We start from the raw sequence: 25,708 nt of genomic DNA, 5'->3' as shown, positions 1-25,708 counted from the left end.
TGTCAACCAGATTCCAGTGAAAGCTCCAAAGGCATGGAGAAATCTCCAGAAATAATTTTATAGTTATAAATTAAGCTAGCTCCTTGACCCAATAGAAATAAAAGAAATATTTTTGAAATATTTGTTTTGTCAAACATATTCAAATATAATTTAATGCAATGTTGACAAAATTACTTTGCCATGTTTATTATTTTATATGTTCATTGAAATATGTGTTACCTAGCATTAATTCACTTATTTATATTTTTAATTTTTTAAGAGTTTTACTTATTTTTAGGGAGGAGGGAAGTAGAAAAGAGAGGGATAGAAAGATGAATGTGTAGTTGCCTCTTGTGCACCCCCTACAGGTGACCTGGCCCACAACCCAAACATGTGCCTTGACTGGGAATCAAACCAGGGACCCTTTGCTTCCCAGGTTCGTGCTCAATCTACTGAGCTACACCAGGCAGGGATACTTCATTTATTTAATAACAAGAACTCAACAAACTAGAAGTAGAGGTTGAAATTGTCGATGCAAAGACCCAATGCTTTGTGCAAGGACTCAGTGCTGCACAACGGCTAATAAAGCTTCTTGCCTCCCATAATTTGCATTTTTTTTATCCACCAAAAGATATTTCCATGATTTCCCAATGTTATGTTATTTTTAGTGTTACCTGGACCCCCACCACCAACACAGCTTTTATTGACACAAAATTTGCAGTCCTAAGTAATGAATCACTTCATCTCTGAGACACTAATGGACACAAAAATCAATTCCAAAATGGATTTCCAAGTTTCATAATAAGAATTTTGTACAAGAAAGGAAAATATAACCAGAGACATTGAAATTAAGAACAAAATGACAGTAACCAAAGGGGAGGCGGGAGGGGATAATGGGGAGTATAAAGGGGAAGGGTTTTCAGGAACAACTCTGAAGGACACATGGACAAAACTAAAGTGGGGTAGGATCAAGAGTGGGAAGTGAGGATGGCTGGGGTGAGGGGAACATGGAGACAATTGTACTTGAACAACGATAAAAAATTTAGATGAAAATAATTTTGTAAAGACTAGGTATCAATCCATTTTATTAAAAATAATTTCTGAATGCAATTTACAAATGTCTGTAACTCTTGTTGGCTATTGTTACTGTTTGCAACAGTTTTCTTCTTGAATAGAGTTACTCTATTCAAGAATCTTGAACAAATGTAGTCTAAACTTCTTTGAAAGCTAGGCTGAACCTAACAAGTAATTTTACTTTTTAAATTTGTACTTCATTGGACCTTTTTGTGAATATCTGACTGGTTTCCTAAACATTGTGTATTTCCCAAATATTGGAGGTTTAAATAGGGTTGCAAAAGCCAATTCTTTCTCAGGTAGGACAAACTTCATTTGTTTTATCCTGAATCTTTACACATTTACACAATAACAAAATATTTTTTAAGAAAAATGATTAAAAGAGTACTTTTCCCGTACTCTGTGAGTTAAAATAGTGTTATGGGAAGATAATATTTTGAGCATAGAACCTTGCTCTATTTCAGAGGTAGACTTTGAGGTTCATGGAATCGTGGAAATTTGGCTATTGTACATAAGTGGAACTTCATTCCCTCAGACTTTGAGCCCAATCAGCCTTTCATGTGTCATCTCCCATGAAAGATACACTAAGAATAGGGTTTATTTGGAAGCTTCTCTGGGATACTGACTCACATTCTTTTCTTAATTCCTGCAGGCCTAGTATTAAAGATGAACACAACATATATCAGGCATCCACAGTTAAATGACTTACAGAAGTTATCATTACTGAAAGCAACCAGCACTACTTAGCAGATGGATTAGTCTGTCATAAAATGACTGATTTGAATAAGTAGGAAATATGGAATATGAAGCATTTAACTTTGTGAATAATTAATTATACTTAAATTTTAACTTATAAAATTCTAACAACAATATATTATCCTAAAGGTTTAAAGAATGTAATTATAAACCTGTTGATTTTTCAGTTTATTATCATGTTATATGGGATATTCATGAACTTTGATAACTAGGGAGACAAAATATGATTTATTTTTGCTGTATCACTGCACCATGTACGTATTACTCTGACTGCACTCTGAGTTGAAATTTGGGCTGTATGGCCTGAACAGGTGCAGAGTGATGAGCTCTTTCAGCAGCTCTGCACACACTGTGGGACGGGTAGAGTAGCATCAGATGGAAGTGGTCCTACCTCGCCAACAGGAAAATCCCCCCAAATGGCAACAGATGTTAATATGGGCACACTGATCTGTAACCAAAACAATATATATTTAAACATTTACAAAAATTCTTCTTTCTCAAAATGCTTCAGCATTCTCTCTTATGCAAAAATCATTTTTGTTGCAGAATTTCTGTCATTTCAAGGTAATCAATAAACTGCTACATAATAGCAGTTTAAGTTGGATGCATAAACTGGATGCATAAATTGCTGGGGAAAAGAAAAAGGCAGCAAGGGACACACAGCCAGTGGAATACCCAGGCTGGGGTGGCAGTCACTGGCTGGGACATTGCCAGAAAACTTTGGGGAGCAGTGGCGGGATGTGGGTGGCTGTGACCCAGGTAAACTCTTGCCAGAGGGCTGGACTCAGTGAACAGCTGGATGGAGGTTCGGAGTGACAGCAGAGCACAAAGAGACTTTTTTCAAAAGGGGGACTGAGGCACTCTGCAGGGACCTCGTGCACACATCTGCCAGGCCAACAAAGAGGGAGGAGTGTGGGCACAATTTGCTCTCACTCAGTGCACCTCACAGATTGATCAACGGGGTGCAAAGTGAGGTGGCTTATCACTTTGCCAGTGCCAGCCCGGCCCAAATGCTCCGAGTAGAGAGAGCAGGCCACACAGCACTCTGAGGATGTGGGCTGGAAACTGGGCACCTGTGATAATTGTAGCCCAGTCTGAGCCCCATCTTTTTGGAACTACAGGAAAGGAAAAAATGGAGCCCAGCCCCTCTCAGTCTGCAGGATCTGGGGAGACCTGCAAAACTGGCTGGGCAGTAAGGTTCTTCAGGGGGTTTTTTCCCCTCAAGAGTAAGACAGTAAGATCTAGAGCTGACAGAAAACTGAAGACAGATTCAGAAAGAAGCCAGAACTTATATTTAAGTCTTTTATCCACCTTGAATTTATTTTTGTGTATGGTGTAAGTTGGTGATCGAGTTTCATTTTTTTGCATGTAACTGTCCAGATCTCCCAACACCATTTGTTTCAACAAATGGCTATTTTTACTCCCTTTTATGCTTCTTCCCCCTTTTGTCAAATATTAATTGATCATAATGACTTGGGTTTATTCTGGGCTCTCTGTTCTGTTCCATTTGTCTATATGTTTGTTCTTACGCCAGTACCAGGCTGTTTTGATTACAGTGGCCTTGAAATATAGTTTGATATCAGGTATTGTAATCCCTCTTACTTTGTTCTTCTTTCTCAAAATTTCTATAGATATTCGGAACAACAATAAAATTGAAACTGGAAATGACAATGGCATTCAGACTGCCTGTCACTACCAAACCCAATAAGCAATGACAGCGATTGACTCTTTATGGGAGCTTTATTCAGATGGATGGTGATCCAAGTAGATGGTGGGTTCATACCCTAACAAACCATCTTCTCTTCTCTTTTCAGGACATACTTTTTATAATGGGGAATAAACAGGGTGTGGTGAGGGCTTTGAAATTCAGGGAGGATTATGTGAAAGAAACTGCAACATTCCTGTCTTGGACAGTTAGCTATTCCCAGGGCAGGTGGTCTCTGTCTCTCCCTGGAACACAAAGGCCCGGATGCCTCCAGTTGTCCCCAGGCGGTAGTCTTCAGCAGTGCCCCAGGAGGTTGGCTGTTTTCCCAGGAGCCAGGATGGGCCTTACCTGTAGTTTCTGAAACAAAAGCTTTAACATGTACATTACTTACTAGGCTTATAACTTTTTACCTTAAACTAAAATTTTCCAACTCTTGAGTCTTCTATCAAAATAATTTAAAAAAAGAAAAGAAAGAAATCAGAAGGCGAACACCAACAGCTGAGACAAATTTCACTTTGCTCTTCAGCAGAACTTTCATGTTTCTTTATTTCTCCTTCTTCTTATCATTTATTTAGATTTTTCTTTGTTTTTATTGAGTGTTTTGTCTTTTTTATTTTCCTTTTCATATTGCATTTTAATTTTTCTTCTTTCACTTCACATATATTCCAAATAACTCACAACTCTTGGTCTTTTACTTTTTATGATTTTTATCCAGATTATATATTTCTTATCATACCATTGCTATTCCAAATCCCACACACTACCCTTCCTTGGGCTTAATCCATTTTGCCATCTTCCTGAGTTTTATTACTGTTGTGGTAAACTTTATTTTCTCTCGCACTATGCCAAGTTTCTATCTCTTACTCTCACTTTTTCTCCTCCATCTAACCTTGCATAAGCACTTTTCTTTCTTAAGTCAGCTCACATTCTTTTTCTCCTATAATAAGAGTCTTATTTCTTTCCCATCTTTTATAAGCAATGGGCAGTTGGGTAAAATACCATGGTTATTGTTGTACTTCTCCTAAGGACCTCCTATTTGTTCACTATTTGTTTGTACTTTAAATCCCATAGAATACTCTCCTGCTGTCTTACTCAATTTTGCCTTACCCATGCCCCTGATCAGTTGAGTGAGAAATTTTATTTCATTGTTTTCTGTCTCCTCTTTTTTGTTTTTCATTTTTCCCCTCTGTCAGCCTGGGCTTTACTCTTTACTCTTATTTCTTGGATTCTTCCATCCTCACAAAATATTTTTCTTTACTGTAAACATCTCAGATTCACTTTTCACTTTTCTACAATATTCTTATTCCTGTTCCACCTTTATTAAATTTCAATCTGCTGTTTTTGTTCTCTACCCTGCTATGGTTTTTCTGCAATTTTGCTTCCATTGGTCCAATACTTTTTTTTTTCAATTTTATTTCAAACTGCATAGTGTACTGTGGGTTCAAACTTTCCCACTAATGTCAGGAACAAAACAAGGTTGTCCATTTTCACCACTCCTATTCAACATAGTACTGGAAGTTCTACTCACAGTGATCAGACAAGAAGAAGAAATGAAAAGGCATCCAAATTGGAAAGAAGGAAGTAAAACTGTCATTGTTTGCAGTTGACATGATAGTGTACATAAGAAACCTTGTAGACTCCACCAAAAAACTACTCTACTTAATAAATGGATTTGACAAAACAGCAGGATACAAAAATCCTGCTGTTTTAGAGGCATTTTTGAACACCAACAATGAATTATCAGAAACAGAAATTAGGGGAGAAACCCCATTTGCTATAGCAACATGAAAAATAAAGTACCTAGGAATAAACCTGACCAAGGAGGTAAAAGATTTCTACTCAGAAAACTAAAAAACACTGAAGAAAGAAAGGAAGACACAAATAAATGGAAGCATGTACCATGCTCATGGATTGGAAAAATTAACATCAAAATGTCCATAGTACCCAAAACAATTTATAGATTCAATGTAATCCCTATCAAAATATCAAAGATATATTTCACAGATATAGACCAAACATTTCAAAATTTTATGTGCAAACATAAACAACCCCAAGTAGCCTCAGCAATTTTGAGAAAGAAGTAGGAGGGATCACAATACCTGATATCAAACTATAGTACAAGGCCACTGTAATCAAAATAGTCAGATACTGGCATAAGAACAGACACATAGATCAATGGAACAGAATAGAGAGCCCAGAAATAAACCCATGTCTCCATGTTCAATTAAAATTCGACTAAGGGGACAGGAGCATAAAATGGAGTAAAATTAGCCTCTTCAAAAAATGGTGTTGGGAGATCTGGACAGCACATGCACAAAAGTGAAACTAGATCACCAATTTACACCAAACACAAAAATAAACCCAAGATGGATAAAAGCCTTAAGTATAAGTCATGAGACCATAAAAGTCCTAGGAAACAAGAGGGAAATTTTGTGATATCCCACATAGTGATATTGGCACTGATATGACCCCTTAAGCAAGGGACATTAAGAAAAGAATAAACAAATGTGACTTTATCAAATTAAAAAGCTTCTGCACTGCTAAAGAAAACATCTGCAAAACAAAAAAGGAACCAACCACATGGGAAAATATATTTACCAATGATACCTCGGACAAACGTTTGATCTCCGAAATATATAAAGAACTCACATGACTCCACCCCAGGAAGACAAACAACCCAGTTAAAAAAATGGGCAAAGGACCTGAACAGACACTTCTCCAAGGAGGACATACAGAGGGTCCAGAGACATATGAAAATATGCTCAGCATCACTAGCCATCACAGAAATGTAAATTAAAACCACAATGAGATACCACTTCATACTGGTCAGAGTGGCCATCATAACCAAATCAACAAACAAAAAGTGCTGGCAAGGCTTTGGAGAATAGGGAACCCAAGGACACTGTTGGTGGGAATGCAGACTGGTACAGCCACTATGGAAAACAGTATGGAATTTCCTCAGAAAATTAAAAATGGAACTGCCTTTTGACACAATTCCACTGCTAGGATTATGCTCTAAGAATATTGAAACAAGAATCCAAAAGAATCTATGCATCCCACTGTTCACAGCAGTGCAATATATAATTACCAAATGCCGTAAACAGCCAAATTTCCCTCAGTAAATGAGTGGATCAAAAACTGTAGTACATTTACACAATGGAGTACTATGCAGCAGAAATAAAGTAGGAACTCCTACCCTTCTCAACAAGAAGGATGCAACTATAGAGTATTATGCTAAGTGAAATAAACCAGGCAGTGAAAGACAAACACCATATGATCTCATCTATAAGTGGAGGGAGGAAATGGGCAAAGAAGGGGAAGTGTCATCAAGGAACATATATAAAGGACCAATGGACAAAGACAATGGGGGTGGAGCTGTGAGTGTCGGAGATGGGGGTGGGTAGGGCAGTGTAGAGTAAAGGGGAGAATGTAGGGACAACTGTAATTGAACACCAATTCAAAAAAGTGCTCATGCAAAAAGAGACATATAAATCAAAGAGGGATTTCAACACAAGAGGTTCAAAAGATCAATAAATACTGCAACTCAGAACAAAAGAGAGGATCTTGAGTAAGACAATGTTGATGCCTATCCTTACTGAAGACTTTTAGTAATCCCTTAGAGTCTGAGTATTGTTTATCGTTAGCAGAACCACACATACATAACATTTTAATTTAACATTTCAAGTTGACGTTTTTTTTAATTTGGTCTTTGTTAGTCACTAGTAAATTGTATGGGTGGAGCAAAAGCAAGTTTACAGTTGTGAGTATGCAAAACAGTTTATTCTTGTATTGCTATTTAATAATTATAGTGTAATATTTCATACCAAGAACTGTAAATCTATTTTGTCCCACCCTGAATATAATTTGTTCTGTTAAATAATAATTTCACTCTTAAGAAGTTCTGTATTGCCTAAATCGTGAGTTAATGCTCCTGTTCAGATATTATCTGACAATTATTTAAACTCTATTATTTAAGCTGGGTTGATTTAGATGAGTGACTCGAGAGAAGCAAATTGAAATTAAGAGAATTACGTGCTGATAGCCAGTCCTCCTTGCTCACGCAGTGTATTACAATGACATTAAATGTTTCCTTCTATTTTGTGTGTTCCCAGCTCCATTTCAATCTCTACTATTAGTTGCAGGAATTGAGGACTGTAAGCTGTTGTAATATGAAAAAAGAAAGGATTGTAAAAAACCTAATACCATCAAGGTGAGATGATTTCAAATGTAAATTTAAAGTTGAGTTGGAGAATATTAATGAGGTAGTGAACTTGAATGTGTTAAAAAATACCTAAAACATTTGACTGTTTTTTTGACCTCTCACTGCAATATCAGAAGGATTCAGTTCTGACCATTCACTGTGAAATAAATTCCAACAAAACACTGAAAAAATAACTTGGGCTAAGATCTTACTCCCACCATCAAGAGGGTTCCTTGGGAGGGGAGATTAGAAAGCTAGACATACTCCTGACAGAAAGATGAGATATGAGTTGACTATATTTTGCCAGTAGGAACTGAGATAATATGAAAGACATTTTTATCTCTTTACAGTAAGAAGTGTCAACTTGTAAGTCACTGGATGATGAATTTGTCAATTTAGTTACAAAGATCAACTAGCAAAATGACCAAGGTAACTGATGGAGTCAGTTCAAATGTACTGTTTCATTATGTGATTACTCAGCTCCAGGTAAAGTGGTAAATTTTGCATTGAAACTGTTCTTAAAGGTTTATCATAGAAAATTACATAAAGAGAAGAAAGAGTTAACCTGTTTTTTCTGAGAATCTTTGACACTGATTCTTTTAAAAGGGAAACAAAATTTAACATGTACTGAATTAATAACTTAAAATCATGCATTTATTTTCTAAAAAGTGACCAATTATAGATAATGAGTGGCTTACTTTTATCTTAATCCCCCAATATTGTAGGTTTTAGAGGGCAACATTTAACTACTATATCCTGCTAAATTTGTTCCAGATCTTAACCCATTACTATGTAATTACTTTGTATTGCTCCTTAGAAAAGCAATTTAATTCAGCTTTCTGTTTCTTGTTTCAACAGGCCAGTAATTTCCTCTTTGCTTTTGGAGTCAGAAAACTTTTCAGATATTCTAGAAGATACAAGAAAGTGTTTCAGAAAGTGTAAACAAGAGTGTTAAATTAGGAGAGAAGTACTTGACAAATTTTAACATGGTTATAATTTACTATAACATTTCTCTAAAGAAGAGAATTTCATTATTACCAGCCACCTAACTTGCAAATTTATTTACTGTTAAAATATATGGTTGAAAATATCCGCTCTTGTTTCTAACAAGGAGTATCTTTGAAAGACAATTCTCCACATTTTGAAAGTGGTGTATAGGGAACAAAATGAACTCACACCTTTTATTTTTCTCATCAAATATCCAATGATGTAACTCTATCTTTACTGAAGGTATACCCTTTTTTTCTGCTACTCATATTTAAATAAGTTGAATTTTCCTGAACTAAGTCAAGAGGTTCCCCAGGAAAATTCGAAGTAGAAAAGAAAGTTTTCCAACTTTACCATTCAGTGCTTCCTCATGTATTGCTATAATGAAGCAGGGTGCAGCCAAGAGGAGGGCCCCAAGAAGGGATTTGTAATGGGGTCCAGAACTCAAGGTGTCCAGGAAATATTAGAAAAATGTATGTAGGATGTCCTCACCCCCACAAGCCTGAGCCACGGGGGATGGGACACATGGAACAGGGCCATTCAGAGCTGTTTTGGGTAGCAAGAGCTTTGCAGCTAACCCCTGGCACAGTCATTTAACATATCTATAACCTTTAACTGGTTTCATAGATATGTTAAATAGCTGTGGCCCTGCTTTGAGCCAGGGGAATGGGAGTGACTTCCACTCAAGGTGGGACTGGGAAGCAACTCCCCCTGGTTACAGGGCTTGCGTGAGAGCTTGGAGATGATTGGCTCCACGCCATGGGGCCACACCTGCCCAGACTTACTATGGCAGCCCAGTAAACCTGGAAGAATACGGGGATGCTGGCAGGTGTAACTGACTGTAGGAGGAGTCGGAAATGGGGCTGCAAAGGAAGATGGGCGCTGGGACTTAAACCTAGGCGGGGCAGCCATAGAAAGGGAGGACCACAAGGTTTTGGCAGAGAAAGGAGAGGATCATGCAGCTTTGGTGAAGTAAAAGGGGAGAACCACGAGGTACTGAAGCAAGTAGATAGATGGAGGTCCACGCAGTTCTGATGAAGGGAAAGAGAGAACCACGAGGTTCTGAGGGGAAAGGAAAAGGACCACACGGTTCTGAAGGAGAGGAGAGAGGACCATGTGGTTTTGGAGGAGAGGAAGGAGGACCATGTGGTTTTGGGGTGCTTCTTTTTGCCACGCGGCTTAGGCAGCAGGAGAGACTTTGCTGGGAAGAAAAGGGGAGAAAGGACTCTTGCTGGTGGGTCATGAGAAGGTGCCGCATGGCTTTGGATTAACTGGAGATTGCAGCAGCCACACAGCTGATGGTGCCGGGAGCCTGAATCACGGACTTCTACTTCTTTTCCTGATACACGGTACCCCGGACTGGGCACAGGGAGAGGGAAGGACTGTGCATCTGTGGGTATTCTAGAGGACTTTAGTATCTTATTGAAGACATTAAGCCATTACTCTAAGTCTGTGTAACTTTTAAATAAACAATTCCTTTCCTTTTCACCAGTCTCTGGCATTGAGAGACATCTTTCCTCTGGTGGCGGGCATTGAGAACCTAGTAGGTGTGTGTGGGGGGGGGCGGAACCTCCAGAGACAGAAAGGGGGGATCCTTTCTGTAATAATTTATTGTGAACCTTCCCCCTCCTGCTCTGTAACAATAATAGAGTATGTTTCTTCATAGCATGGACCTTGGTGTAGCAACAGCTCCTCTAATAAAAGAACCCAAGTTGGGGTAAAAAAAAACAAAAAGCTTACGCAGCAACTGAGTTTCTCTGTTGTCTTCTCAGACTATGCTGACAACCACCATCAGAGACACAACTCTCGATTTCCAAGGTGGAACATTGCATATATTTTTGTGAGTTTTATTTTGCTGCAGATTTGAGAGCTTTCTGAACTGAGATAGATAGGTCACTCTGGGTAAACTTCATGCTTTCTCTATTGACTTTCACTAATACTTGAACTCAATTTTCCCTCCCTTCGGAAAATAGCACTTTCCTTTCTGGGTGGGATTCTCTCCTTCCTGGAGTTACTATTTACTCCACCAAGGCTAGATCCTTCCGATCTCCCTGTTATTCCCTACCATGGCTTGAGGACCCCTGCCTTCATGAGGAACTCCAACTTTGGTAAAATTTATTTGAAATATCTCAGGTAACTCTTGCCTCCTAGATACATTGAAAATGGACATGTTTAGTTTGTGTTTCTGGAAAAGTTGCAAAATTAAGCACCAAATTATCACTATATTTTACAGATGCCAAAAGTCTTTATAGTCATGACTTAATAAGAAAATCTATGGGGAAAATTTCTTTAAAAAAAAAAAAGATTTGTTGGATGTTTTAGGGATCTCAAGTTTTATAGGTTGAATTCTTATCCAGAATTTGGGAATATTTTCCTATGGGTCCATGAGGAATCTTCAGTTTAAATGACAGAACCTCAGAAAGGTGGAAAAGTACTTAGAGGTCATTTAATAAAAATGCTTAGCAGATACTTGAAAGTTTTCAACTAGAATATAGTTTACACATATACTAGGAACTTTCAGAGTCTACTTCTGGCATTCCCATATTTTTGGTTAATACCCTATATACAACTATACACTGTCACATATAATAAATACTTATTGGAATACAGTCTGGTTACTTGTATTTCAGCTTCACCAAATAATAAGCTCCTTGAGCATGAACAGAGGATTTTCTTTGCCTGTGTTGGTCTAGCATATAGGAAACTGCCTGGGATAATTTATATACACGTAAAATAGTCCTCCTCCAACTTACCACTCATTGCTAATCTTGCATTTTCTCCATAGTTTCTTAAAGTTTTTCCCCCCATGGGTCTTACTAACATTTAAATTGTATATATTTTAATTATTTTTCATGAATACTGCTGCTAGAAATAAACCTCATGGGCTGAGATTTTTAAAATCTTTTTGTACATTAGATCTTAAATATTGCCTGTGCCATAGCAGATAATCATTAAATATTTCTTCTATGAATAAACAAATGTAGAGAAAAAATGAATGAATGAGACAGAAAATAAAGGAATGATAGATGGACAACAATATCTTAACAAGAACATAAGCAAATATATTTATTTCTCAACTTTACAGTACAGTTTACAAAATGGTAACCCATTATCTTCTTTTGTTTCATCTACACAGATTTTTTTTTGAAGGGAGAGAGCTGTGTTGTTAGTAACTGATTCCATGTTTGAAGAAAGATATTTTTGGTTTTGTTAAAAGATGTAATATTTTGCCATATTTCAACATCATTTCATGTGGCTTAAAACTAAAGTTCTCTATGTGTAGTTCATACTATGGCCATTCTTGAATTAATAGTGATCGAGGCCTTACAAGATATAAAACCATTTAGTAATCTATTTGCCAGACTGGCATTTAAATAGAGGTTATTGGAAGAAATCTTTAATGTCTCTAATTAAACATGCTACTGGGACCTATTAGGGGGAGGAAAGTTCTACGGGATGCCTTTAAAAGAGGCAAACAGTATGTATTTAGAAGAGTAAAATGTGTGCCTTGGTTACTATTAGCAGTGCCTGAAACTCCAATGGAATAAGGAGAGTCCTGTGAGACCTCATAGTGTGGGCTTTGTACATGTAGAGAAGTTTGATTTTGATTTATATTTTGAGTTTCTGTGAGGAAAGAGATTTCCAGAGGTTTCTCCCCCTGCCCTCCACCTGAAAGGGACAACTTTTAGGCAATGACACATTTAAAAATATGTAGATGGGGCCATTTGCTGACCAGAACACCCAGTGCTGAGATGGCTGCCTCCCTGAAGTTTGGCCAATTCTGCTGAACTTTATCTGGGATGTCTGTATTAACTATTTGAAAGCAGCTGAATTTTACTTAGCTCCATCATTTATGATGGTGGCAATGCCTTTCATACAGTCTATGAACTCCCATTGCTACTGACTCAGTTAGTCGCATGGGGTTCTCCAAGAAGCCAATGGCTATTGAGGAGGGATGACCTTCTCCAGCACATGACATCTTGGCAGAGACCATATATAGTGGAGACTACCCCACTAGTACCGATAAATTATGCCAGAAGGCCCAGGATTGGCCCATTCGGAATCAAGGAGGTCTTGGTAACCTTGCTGAATGTGTGTGGTGCTGTTTCCATGGCTCAAAGCATAATAGGCAGTATGGTACACAGGCTTAGAATCTGTGAGAGTTTCAGAAGGTCCTACTATGTAGCACTAATTTTCACTTAAATAGTATATACCACTGGGGTGAGAAGGGCAATCTCTTGAGGCTGAAACCCATGAACAATTTGTGGTCATCCTAGGTGTCCCATAGACTATAAAAGAGATGACCTTAGGTTGCTGAAGTCTCTACAGTGAAGGAACCTCAGGGGTACTAAGATAACTTAATTAATGTGGACAGATTTGTGAGTTTTTGTTAGAGATTGCTCTATTCATAGTGGTCTGCTTTGTAAGTAGCAGTATCAGTGAGATTAAGTAAAATTTGTAAATGAGGAATATGTTGCCTCCAGAACTCAACAGGAATTAAAACATGTTGGGCAGGTAGATACTTAATGAGTATGTCAAATGAAATTTATTGGGGGAAATTGTCTTTAATTTAATGTCATATATGTGCTCCTGGAGAAAGTTGTGTATAGTTAAAATTTTGCCTGTAAAAAAATATATGCAATAACAACGCTACTAAGGTAGCCTATGGGTATCCTGGAACAGATGTAATGTGTCCCTTGGAGGTGAAGTTGAACTGCAGCTAAGAGGCTATTGAAATAATGAGGGGGGTGAACAGGTAAAATTGGACATCAAATGGAGAAACTATGAGGATAATCAACTATTCATTAATTAGGCTTTACAGAACAAGCTTTAAGCATGAAGGCCCTATTTTAACTTACATTGAGCCATCTGAATCAACTTAATGGAGGAATCCACGGAGTCTCATTTTGGCAAGCCACTTCATAACTGCCAAAGGGTAATTTAATCTTAATTTAGTGTTCATTGTGCCAGACTGTTTATGACCAATATAGACTCTTAGAAGGCAATGAGTACCATGGCTATGGAAAATTTAGGTAAAGCTATATAAGTTATGCTTATTTTTCTATATCATATTTAATTACTCTCCTTAACTTATAAAGGTATCATGTTTAAATTCAGTGGCTACCTCAGCTATATCTGTACTTCGAACTCTAGTACTGATTAATCCACAGGGTTTCATTAATTGGTGCATTTTAGCTCACATTAAATATAAGTTAAAACCTCTGTTATAGAGGCACAAAAGCCAATAAATGCTTTTATCTTTAGGGTCTACAAATTCTTTTTTAAAAATTTAGATTTCCACCTGGATCAAATTATTCACTTATAATAATTTATTTTTAATCTTAAAATTTTATTTCCTTTATATTTATGTTTATTTCTTATTTTAAAATTTTTCATTATTTATTTTTAGAGAGAAGGGAAGGAAGGGAGAAAGAGAGGGAGACAAACATCAATATGCAGTTGCCTTCTGTGTGGCCCTCACTGGGGACCTGGCCCGCAAGCCAGGCAGGTGCCCTGACTGGGAATCGAACCAGTGACCCTTTGGTTTGCAGCCCATGCTCAATCCACTTGAGATACACCAGCCAGGGCTATATTTATGTTTATTTCTTCATTTTAAAAATAGTAATTTCTTGTGAGAAACTTCTGGGTCATTAAAGGAAAAAGGGGTGGGGGAAACAGTCTAGTCGTCTCTCCTTCTTGGGCTTCCCTATCCAATTCCTAGTTAATAAGATTTGGATATGCTTGGAACTTCTCCTTGGGACAGAGCAGGTAGCACCCTTGTCTATGGTATCAGAACCTTGGCATATTGATATTCAGAGGCTCTTACTAAGGCCCAAGCATTCTGACTATGGGTTCTGTACTGCCAGGCAATTGGGTAACTATGTTAGGTGTTGAGGTTGGGGGTGGTTGGTGCAGAGTTGAGATGTTTGCTTTCTTGCCCCAGGGGCCCCCTTTGGATTACACATTGAGCTACTGGATACAAGGGTGTAACCTACAGTAGCCCTAAGGGTCTGAGCATCCTGCGTTTTGCTGGTGAGAGCAGCAAGATATGCAGCAGTAGAGAAGACCAGCAGCTGCTACCCCCATCTGAGTCTTACACATAAGGACACCAGGGCACCGTTTTTCTACCATGGGGGGCCCAATGAACACCTTCTTGTGCAGGGACTGCTGGAAACACATGGACAAACCAGGGTTCTAACCCAGATAATGATAAAGAAATATCAATGGCAAAGACATGACAGCCCATATAATAAGCCTTCAGGAAATACAGGCTGATCTTGAAAAACAGTGGAACTGGAGCAGGGAAAGCAATGTTCCAGTGGACCATCACTCCTCCTGTACAGTGGCCACACTAAAGGGTCTAGCTACCACTTTATACATTCTCACTGTTTTTTTTTTTTTAATTCAGTTACAATTGTCTGCATTTTCTCCCCATCCCTCCCTCCACACCACTGTTTTGTTTTAAATACCCCTATGCTAAGGCAGTGTGGGTCAGAGAGACATGGCAGCCACCAGTAGTCATAGCAACAAGCAAGGAGGCTCAAGCACAAGGCTGTTCTCAGGAGTAGTTTTCTCTCATGCAGCTCTCACTGCAGTTTACAGACAATAGTAACCCAAGGGCCATCCTCCAAGAAGCTACCCAAGAGTCTGGTCATGGCCACACTATTCTGTTTTCAGCATCAATGTTTTATAAGGTTTAAAGATTTTTTGATCGTGGGATGCAATTTTGATACTAGGGTAGATGAGAGGCAGAACTCTGTTGTATGGCTCCAAGCAGGGAAAACTGTCAGGCAAGATATAACAAGGCATTATACCAGGTGGCATTGTAACAGCAAGCTTGAGCTTAGGGGACAGCTTATGTATATTGCAGATACAAAATGACTTGAAAGAAAAAGGGAAAAAAGAAGAAATAGAAGGCCTAATTCCATCAGGATGTATGAAATAACCTACACACATAAAACTTTACAAGACTTTAACAAATTGCATTGCTCCACTGGGGGAGAGGGTATTTGACAGAGAATTCTAAGGGGTTTAAATACAGAAGAATTGACTAGGAAAAAATAATAGTTTGTTTGTCCATTGTTTTTTTTTAACCTGGAATTCTTGATTTAATTCAGAGATATCCAACCTTTCTCATCTCTTGGCACACATGAACTAATTACTAAAATTCTGCAGCACACCAAAATGTATTTTTGCCAATCTTATTAAAAAATGTACAATTTTGATTCATTCACACTGGACAACTACTGTTGTGCTGGCTATTGTAACTTTTTGTTTGACAATCTAAGGGAAAGAGGTCAGTGTCCATGACTACTCAGCATTTGCATGCTTTAATAATTTTTGTACCATACCAGTGTGCCTCTTGCGGCACACCTGTTGAACGTTGCCTGTTTAATGCAACGACTCCAGTTCCTGAAAGTCACTTCATGAATCTGCTAAATTAGTTAAATAAATCCTGGTTTCAATGATGGCCTACAGTTAATGCTATTGAAATTACAATATATTATTATATAATATGATGCAATTGGTACAAAGTTTTAAGTTGATGGGAATGTTAAAATGGATCTACTATATGCAGTCTTCTCAGCCACCCTTTATTCACATGACCTGGGAGGGTGAGCCTAAAAAAATGGATGCTTTACCAAGGAATGGAGAAATATTTTGATGGGAGGGCCACTAAAAAGGTCTATGGTGACTGAAATCTGTAAGGTGTGAGATGCTACAATTAAATTGACTAGATTGAGCTTAATGAAAATAATGTGATTGTTTATAGGTGGAAGTCAGTGGTAGTCTTTAACTCTTAGAGACCAAATGGGAAGAATTAGAACCATAAACCACATAGTGTGAGTTATTTATTTATCATTGATTAATCTTCATGGATATAGGGTACTGGGTAAATTTTTTCTGGAGTTTTAGAAATGAGTGAGATTATCAAACTTATATAGTATATACTGACACATATAAGAAGAAAAAATTAGAGCTGGAAGGAAGAAACCTTAATTGAATCATCATAGTGCAGATTCATGACCTTTTGCATTTCAAAAATAAAGTTGGGTTATTGACCTGTGCCCTCTTGATTAGGGGAAGCCAGAATCCACTTGAGGAAGAACCTTAAAATAAGCCATAGGTATATACTTTGAACTTTCCTCTAAACCTTAGGAGGAAGGGAAATACCAAATCTTGTAAGGAATATTATCTCCTTGCTTTGAAGTGTTTCTGGAAACTCATGATGAAGTGGGTTCTTGGGGAGGTCAGTCGATAAATAAAGCCTTAACCCAGTTCACCTGTAGCACATTAGATGGTTATTTCTCTCAACCTAAAATACATACAGGGTACAGACATAAGAAATAGCTTTCTAGATTCCAACATTGGTTCTCCAATTCATGGAAGGACTGTTATGGTAGAAGGGCTAAGTAGAACCCACCAGAATTGCATCTGTCCAAACAAGACTTGCTAGAAAGAAAAATCAAACAAAAATACCATACCCCTAAAGGAATTACAAAGATTAATGTCACCATCAATGACTGAAATATGCAAGAGTGCTAATCCCTACAACATCCCTATTTAATATGTCTATTTGGATAGTGTAAAGCCAGATGTATCAAGAATGACAGTCAATTATCACCCACCTAATTAGGTAGTGATTCCAATCACAGCTGCATTTCCAGATACGGTATTTCCTTTGGAGAACCTGACACCTGGTATACAGCTATTGAAATAGAAATGTACTACCCCCCATCTCTGTCACAACACACACACACACACACACACACACAACCAACTACCACACAATCAACACAGGAGTGCATCCTTCTTTTCTTGTTCTGGGGCTATGTTAACTCCTCAGTTTTGTCATAAAATATTCTGGACTAGACATATGTGTTGTCTTGATAATGCATAGAATACTGGTCCATTATATTCCCAATTGTATTATTATTCCAAAACAGGAAAGAGCCAGTATCCTAGATCCTTAGTAAAAACACAGGGGTGCTAAAGGGTGACAAATAAACCTCTTAATATTCAGTGATGTATAAAGTTGTTGAAATATTTTGGAGTCAAGTGGTCCAGGGCCTATTTTGATATGTTGTAGGAAGAAATAAAAATTGTTGAACCTTTCAACAACAATTATCAGTAAATAAGCACTTCTTGTTTATGGATTTTGAAGACAATATGTATCCTATCTGGTCATATTATTCCAATTCAATCCTAGGTAATTGAAAAGCTGCTAATTCTGAGTTGAGACTAGAGTTTTGTCACTCAAACCTTAGGTCCCAGAGACTAATTGTTATTGAAAGAGTCTGTGTCAGAGAGATAATTTTCATAAAGACTTGGCAAAGCCCAGAGAGAGACTGAGTCCTAAATCATACAGTTTGGGAGCAAACCCATGCCTCTTTCTATTGACAAATCATTCCCCATTTGCAATACTCTGTCTCATGCTGGGCTTTGTTTGTGAATATGTTACCTTATATAGAAAGAAAAAAAAAAGACTTTTCAGACATGATTAAGTTAAAGATCTTAAGGTAGAAAAAAAATCCTGGATTATCTAGGTGGGACTATTAAATAAAAGACAAGAGTTTAAGCAATAGAAAAAGTAAAATATGACAGAAAAAGAGATTTGACAGGGATGCAGAAAGAGAGAGAGAGAGAGAGGAAATTGGGAGATTGGAAGGTGCTACACAGCTGATTTTGAAGATGAAGGATGGTGTCACAAGCCAAGGAGTACAAGTACCCACAAAGGCTAGGAAAGGCCAGAAAACAAATTCAGATTTTCACCCAAAGCCTCCAAAAAGAATGCAGCCCTTTAGGAACCCTGAGTTTTGGATTTCTGACACCCAGAATTGTAAGAAGATTGTATTGTTTAAGCAACTTATTTTGTGGTTATTTGTTACAGTGGCAATAGGAATGTAATAGGAATATAATACATTGACTATTAACAGGAAAGTAATACAATATTTAACACAGAATCATTATTCAATTTCAACTTCTAAGTAGTCAGAGATTGTTATCTGATTCATAAAGTGAATTCCTACAGACAATATACATAAATTCATATATATGTATGGAGACAAGGATAGGGAATAGGCACGACTCAACACCATGGAGTTATTATCAAAGCTTATCTGGATATTGCTGCAGTTGATTATATAACACACTTGCAGCAGAAGCTGGTACCAAATCCATGAGCTGTTCCATTTACTTGGGAAAAAGAGCTCACTACCTGGTGGAAAGTCCATTACATATTTCCTTTTGAAGGAGCATGGTGGAGAAATTTGATTTCAAGTCAATTGTTGTATATATTTCTATGGTTTCACATTAATATCTCCTTTGATCACTGGAAATATTTTACAAATAATGACGTGTGGTAATGGATTAACACACAGAATTAACTGCCTCATATGTTCCATCATTTAGAAAAAACTAGCTTGGGGGAAGGGTGGAATAGCCTGCTGAAGTCTGAGTTAGAGAGCCTGCCAAGTTGGGACGCCATTCTATAGGATGTGACCACGACCATAAACCAGCAATTGATATGTTATCTCTTCCAAAATCAGAATACATCATTCTGGGAATCAAGGAATGGAGGGGACAAACAATTATATGATCACCTAAAAGTAACTTGGAAAATCTTATTTTGTTTGCATTCTGAAAACCTCAGGCTTGGTTGGTTGCCTTGGAGGTTTTTGAATGCAATAAAGGAAAAATTTTATTGAGAATAGAGTCATCATTTTATTGAATTAAAAGATAAGTGACAATCATCTGGCCAGCCTGGGTTTCTCATGTTATTGAATGAACATGAAGAAGAAGAACTTGTTAGTCAGGGAGATTGACCCCACTCACCAGACCAAAACCAGTTTCTGATGCCCTGTGGAACATAGCAGGGCAGTGCCTGGAGCCCTAGGTATTCACTAAGAGTCCCTAGGGATTGTTTGAAAGAAGATGAAGGGATTAGTCAAAGAACGCATGTGAAGGGGCCATGGGCATGGACAATGGTGTGGGGTTGACTATGGAGGTGGGGGGCAGCCTAGGTGGAGGGGGGCTGAAGGGGGGAAATTGGGGCAACTATAATAGCATAGACAATAAAACATTAAACATGCAAATACAAGTACATAAATTTAAAAAAAGGGTAAATGCTGACATTTTTTTTTAAAAAGGGACTCTACTGTTCATCTAAAGTGAAGATGGTACCATATTACTGATTGGTTTGCCCCACAACCTTCACCTTACGGACTTATTTGGAGAACTCTAATAATGCATAATATTTTTCATTTCAGGTGGTATTTGAACTTAGTTGAGATCAGTGAATGCTGATATGGTAGCTGCTGGGCTTCTCCTGTGTTGTAAAAATTAAATTTTTATTTGAATAAAATATTAAAAAGAATGCTGAGGAATAATGTTTTAGGAATGCTGCTTTTATATCTCTAAATTCAGTCTCCATTTTCATCATCTGTCATCTGCTCTGGGAGGCTGACCTCTATGGCTCCATGGGATCCCTTGGTCTCTAGCTTCTGATGATTACAAAAACGGGAGATACTAGGAGATCTGAGAGGCAGTGAATAGTACACTTGTGATATGTATTCCTCTGGCTCAGTATGTTAGTAGTTGCTTAGGCCTCCTCTAATGTTACACAAAACCTTCAGCTTCTGAAAACGCAGCACTCTCTTCAGGCACTTGTCCTGGTTTCCAGCGCCCTTGCTCTCTTACTGCCCTTCAAAGGCTATGGGCAATTATAGCACCAGGGGGGCTTGCATTTTCCCTTTTGATTTCCCTATATTCTGCCATACTATAGCCCCTTTATTAAACCTAATCAAAGTTGGCTAGTTTGAGTTGGCTCCTTTTAATTCCAGAATGCTGACTGACAAACATTTATCTACAACATGGCATACATGTAGTGTAAAGTATGTGAGGGCAAAAGGGGAATAACTTCAAAATTACACATTATTTTTCACTTGATAAAATTCCTTCATTTTAAAGATGTTAGCATTTTCTTTCTGCAATGTAAAAAGGCACCACAAATTATAAATATGTGGGTAATGCTCAACCAAATGATTAGCTGTCAACTTGTGCTTTAAAAATCTTAGTTGTGGTGAAACAGTTGAGATGGAAATACTTTGAAAATTTATGTTTAGAATTATTTTAAGAGAGAAAATAGTTCAAACAATGTATAATTTGTGTTATCTTTGAGTAAGCAATTATTTTTTTTATTCAAAATGCCATTTTAACTTACAGATACAGGGCCCAGAGATTCACTCAGAGTGAGTGTCCCCACTTTAGTATTCTGTAAGCTTGTTATAAACCAGAAAGTACCCAAAAGAGGACTAAGAGCTTAAATTTGAACTGAGAAAAAGAATAACTTTTACTGTTCAAGTAATAATCTCGTTTGAAGTGGTTTATTTCTTAAGCTTGAACACATTTTAATAAGATTCCCAAAAAATGAATTGGGAAAACGTAGGTAATCAGAAGATTTAGATAGTTAGTAGTTTCTGCTAACATGAAGCTCACAGATAATTTAAAAGAATGCTTTAAGACTGCGGTACAATGAAAGATGCCCAGTTGGAACAAGAGACAGATATGTCAGACAATGATAATCTTGTCTGCCATATAATCTGATATATAAGTAATGATAATCAAAGTTTAAAATGAGTTTAAGCCGTGCAGTTAAAAAGGAAAGTCCTAAAGCAGTTCCATTTTTAATTCATTGAGGTAACCTCATACTGCTTTTGCTAGTGGCTGTACCAGTCTGCATTCCCACCAACAGTACACAAGGATTCCCTTTCCTCTACATCCTCACCAATACTTATTGTGAGTTGATTTATTCATGCTAGCTTCCTGAGAGGTGTGAGGTGATATCTCATTGTGATTTTAATTTGTGTTGCTCTGACGATTAGTGGTGTTGGGGAACTTTTCATTGTCTATTGGCATCTGTATGCCCTCTATGGAGAATAGATGGACCTGAAGAGCATTATGCTCAGGGAAATAAGCCAGTGAGAGAAAGACATGTACCATATGTTTTCACTCATATGTGTAATCTAATGAACAAAATGAACTAACAAGCAACATAAAGACAGGCTCATAGATAGAGTGCAGACTGACGACTCCCAAGGGTGGGAAGGATTGGGGGCTGGGGAGGTGGAAGGATGGAACAACAATTTGTAAAAAAGAGAGAAAAAAACTAATGGACATAGACAACAGTGTGGTGATTGCTTAGGTAGTGAGGGGGGAGGAGAAAGGGGGAGAACAGAAGGAGGATATATGGGGGATAAATGGTGATGGAAAGAGAAGACTTCGGTGGTGAACACACAGTACAGAATACAAAAGATGTGTTGTGGAATTGTGCACCTGAAACTTGTATAATTTTTTAACCAGTGCACCCCAATAAAATAAATAAATAAATGCATACATAACTAAGTAAATAAATAACAACTCCAGTATGTTAAAAAGCGAATGATGGGAAAATGTGACCCTGTTGACTAATCAAGGCTGCAATGAGTATATTAATAGCCTAAAAGGTATATCACAACACAAATGTTAACAGAGATAAATAGGGTCATTTTATAATGGCAAAGTCCTCAATTTTTCAAGAGAATTTTACAGTTCTAGACATTCATGAACTTAAATATAGAATTTAAATGTATAAGAAGTAAAGAAAAATAAATAGTTGTTAGAGACATAAACAGAAGAAATGATTTCAGTGAACCTACCCCCATAATAATTGATAGAAAAACTAGACAGAAAAAAATCAACAAAAACATAGAAGGCTTTAACAACACTATGAATCAACTTGATTAAAATACTTTAAAGTATTTATCCATAATAAAATTTAGAACATTTTCAAGTGCATTAAAAACAATTACCAAGGTAGAGTATATTTGGGATGTTAAAATAAGTCTCCATATATGTGAAATTATGCAAATATTACAATGTATATTCTCTGACAACTAGGCAATTAAGTTAGAAATCAATAATAGGAAAACTATATTGAAAATTCCCAAATATTGAAAAACTATATAATGCTTAAATAACTCATTGATAAAATAGTAAATCAAAAAAGAGAAATTAGAACATATTTTGAACTGAATTAACATGGAAACATAATATATCAAGATTTATTGGATGCTATTAAAGTAACATGTAAGGACAAATTTATAGCAATAACACCCTATATTAGATAAGAATAAAAGTTTCTTATATCAACATTCTGTGTAACCAGGTCAGAGTGGCCAACATAAACAAATCAACAAACAAATGTTGGAGAGGATGCAGAGAACAGGGAACACTAGTGCACTGTTGGTGGGAATGCAGAATGGTGAGGCCACTGTGGAAAACAGTATGGAATTTCCTCAGAAAACTAAAAATGGAACTGCCCTTTGACCCAGCAATTCCACTGCTGGGATTATACCCTAAGAATGCTGAAACACCAATCCAAAGGAATTTATGCACCCCAATGTTCATAGCAGCACAATTTACAATAGCCAAGTACTGGAAGCAACCTAAGTGCCTATCAGCAAATGAGTGGATCACAAAACTATGGTATATTTACACAATGGAATTCTATGAAGCAGAGAGAAAGAAGGAGCTTATACCCTTTGCAACAGCATGGATGGAACTGGAGAGCATTATGCTAAGTGAAATAAGCCAGGCGGTGAGGGACAAATACTATGTGATCTCACCTTTAACTGAAACATAATCAACAGAAGAAAAAAGCAAACAAAATATAACCAGAGACATTGAAATTAAGAACAATCTAACAATAGCCAGAGGGGCATGGGGAGGGGACAGTGAGGGTAAGGGATTACAGGAACTACTATAAAGGACACATGGACAAAAACAAGAGGGAAGGTGGAGGTGGGGGGGGGGAGGTGGGTTCGGCTGGGGTGGGGTGGAGGGATGGGGAGAAAAGGCATACAACTGTAACTGAATAACAATAAAAATTTAAAAAAATATTCTGTGTAAAAATTTTAAAAATAAGATATAGACCAAATTTAACACAAAATAGAAAAAGAAAGGAAATGATAATATGAAAATACAAATCTATAAAATAAAAAAGTGATAATTTGGATCTTTTTCAAAGTTAGTATTTGCTCATTGAAAGATACTGTAAAAAGAATGAACGTATTGTACAAGATACAGAACTTGGGGAAAATATTTGGAAATTGCATATCTAATAAAGTATCCAAATGTTATACAACAAGTACAAAATTTCAATTAGAAGAAAGCAAATTAAGCACAGCATAATATTTGAACTGACAGGTGAGCAGAGATGGTAAAGAGATGGCAAATATGCACATGCGAAGAGGGTAAACTCTAACAGTCATTGGGGAAAGTGAAAATTCAACACCCATTGCAGTGTCATCAGGCATCTTTTGAAGGTGTCCAGTACAGAAGGGCTGATTGTCCCACTGTTGGTGAGAATGAAGGACAACTGGAAGCATCATATCCTGCCTGTAGTATTGAAAGATGGTGCAACCAATTTGGAGAACCATTGGCAGCCTCTTATAAGTTTAAGCATCCACCTACTACATGATCTAATTATCCCACTTCTATTTACCCAAGGAGTAGTGAATCCTGTCCACACAAAGACTTGTGCTTTAATATTCATACCAATTTACTTTTGGGGGGGTAATATTAAAAACATAGGAATCAACAAACAACTGTCAAGTGGTGAATGAATAAACATATTGTTTCATATCCCTGCTAGGGCCATAACCAGGAGTCAGCCCTGCAACAATATACGATAAAGTGTTCATATTTTAAAATACATATATCAGGAGAAAAAGGGTGCATAATGGATGAATCCAGTTATATAAATTCCAGAAAATGCCATGTAATCTATAGTAAGAGAAAGTACTTCATTTGCAGAAGGAAGTTTCTGGGGAGATAAGGTAAAAGGGACTATAATATGGTACAAAGTTTTGCTGTCAATGAAACTATTCAGTATCTTATTGTTGTGAAAGTTTTATGGGTCTGTACATATGTCAAAATTTGGTAAAGTATACATTTTAAAAAAATATGGTTTATTGAATGGCCTTTACACCTCAACAAAGGTTTTTAAAAGTTCTTATATCAAAAATGCTTTGCAGGTAAATGTTTTTACCAATTGTCCTTATACATAGGAAGACAATAACAATATTTCTTGTGGAAAATAAATAATTTAGGAAGACAGTGATTTTAGTTAACATAAATTATAGCAAAAATGGACTCAAAATTAAATATTTGAATCATCTCCATCATATTTTAATATCATTTAGTTAAGGCACTGTATCAACTGTGTCTGATACGTTTTAATGGCAACCTATCAAAAAGCAGTCATATTGGAGAAAGCAGAGAGTCAAGTAGTGACTGGTTCATGATGAAGTGATAATCACCTTATTATGATTGCAGGCAGAGATGTGGAGAACATGTAATCATACTGAACATAAGCAGACTTGTGGTCAAGAGTTTTTCATATATACTATTTTCATAATTGAGTCCTTTCCTTGTCCAGAAAGTGAAGTGCAGAATTGGAAGAGTGGCCCTATATGACAATTCATAGATAGGCACTCATTAATGATCACATTCTCCCCACTTCTCTCTTTGCAAAGGAGTTATGTAATTTCCTCATACTAAAACACATTATTCCATTTGGGGAGACCAAAATAGCTGGGAGATAGGCATATTGTATATGTTCTCAAATTTACTGGAGTTAAAGTGAAAGAGTCTGAGAAACACATACTTTACAAAAGATAATTATAACTCCTAAAATCAAGTGTCTTAATTTAAATACTATGCTTTCTTTAACAAATGTTCTTCAGGCTAAATTCTTTTGTACCCCAAATAAAGAGTAAGCAATGTGTTTAATGTTTTTGATATGGGCCTTTCTATAACCTGTACTCAGCTTTATTATGTATCTATACAATTAGTCTGAGAACAAGAAGTACTTATTGAATTGAAGTGAAATATTAAATCTGGTGTAGGTACTAAAAAGTTTTAACTACACACATTTGTATTTGATTTTTCCACTTTTCATTTGG

The sequence above is a fragment of the Desmodus rotundus genome, chromosome 1 (genome assembly GCF_022682495.2).
Source record: "Desmodus rotundus isolate HL8 chromosome 1, HLdesRot8A.1, whole genome shotgun sequence".
Classification (NCBI taxonomy): Eukaryota; Metazoa; Chordata; class Mammalia; order Chiroptera; family Phyllostomidae; genus Desmodus; species Desmodus rotundus.
This window is presented reverse-complemented; position numbering follows the sequence as displayed.